Below are 910 nucleotides of genomic sequence, written 5' to 3' on the forward strand. Positions count from 1 at the left end.
GTCGGGATAGCTCAGTTGGTAGAGCAGAGGACTGAAAATCCTCGTGTCACCAGTTCAAATCTGGTTCTCGGCGTATGATTAATTTGTATGAGTATCTACTCTACAAATTAATTGATATAGATCGACATAATACATACTTATCTAGCTAGCTATCTGGAAGTAAACCCTCTCTTTATTTATTTTTTTTTTTTTTTTTGTTTCTATTTTTTAGATGAGCAAAGAGTCTATTATAATTATAATGTAGTAAAAAAAATAAATAATGTAGTAAAAGAAAAAAATTTCATTATCTTTCCTCTTCTTTTTTATTTGTTCACGCTGTGGCTCCTCACATTCAAAAAGAATGTTAATACTTCATACATATTTAATTAAAAAAAAAGATTAAAATAGTTGGTTGAAAGGCCCAACCAAAAGTCTGGTCTAGAGGAGTTCAAGGATAGAAATAACCAAGACTCATCTCAGCTACAGTACAAATAGAATCCGATTCCCTTTCATTTATTTATTTGTATTCTCTTTCATATTCCATTTCTTCATTCCTTTCTATGTGACTCTCTAGAGTTCATCTAAGTGATGTGCGCGATACAAAGTTCACGGTATAGAACCCTTGTTGTTCATCCTATTGTCTCGGCTCGTCCGAAATAAAATAAAAAGGTATCTTCAAAAATCGAGAATTTCAATGATGTATTGTCTTTTATTTCTTTTTATTTATTAGCCTATCCATAAGAATACGAATGAAACCTCAATTCCTCCGTTTGAGCTAGAAGAGAATGTACAAATATTCCTTGAATATTTGAAGTTGTAATTAGTTTCTTATCATTCAATGAGCGTCTTGTATTTCATAAAAATTGGGGGCAATGTAATCCTTACGTAAAGGCCACCCTATCCAACTTTCGGGCATTAAGATACGTTTCAG

General features: G+C 32.0%; 1 non-coding gene across 1 annotated transcript; it reads left to right on the forward strand.

Annotated features, from left to right (window-relative positions):
- Positions 1 to 73, forward strand: TRNAF-GAA (transfer RNA phenylalanine (anticodon GAA)). The gene has a single exon. It is a non-coding gene; the product is annotated as a tRNA-Phe (tRNA).
- The last annotated feature ends 837 nt before the right edge of the window (positions 74 to 910 follow it).

The sequence above is a fragment of the Durio zibethinus genome, unplaced genomic scaffold (genome assembly GCF_047325235.1).
Source record: "Durio zibethinus cultivar Kanyao isolate XHJ-2024 unplaced genomic scaffold, ASM4732523v1 HiC_scaffold_146, whole genome shotgun sequence".
NCBI lineage: Eukaryota > Viridiplantae > Streptophyta > Magnoliopsida > Malvales > Malvaceae > Durio > Durio zibethinus.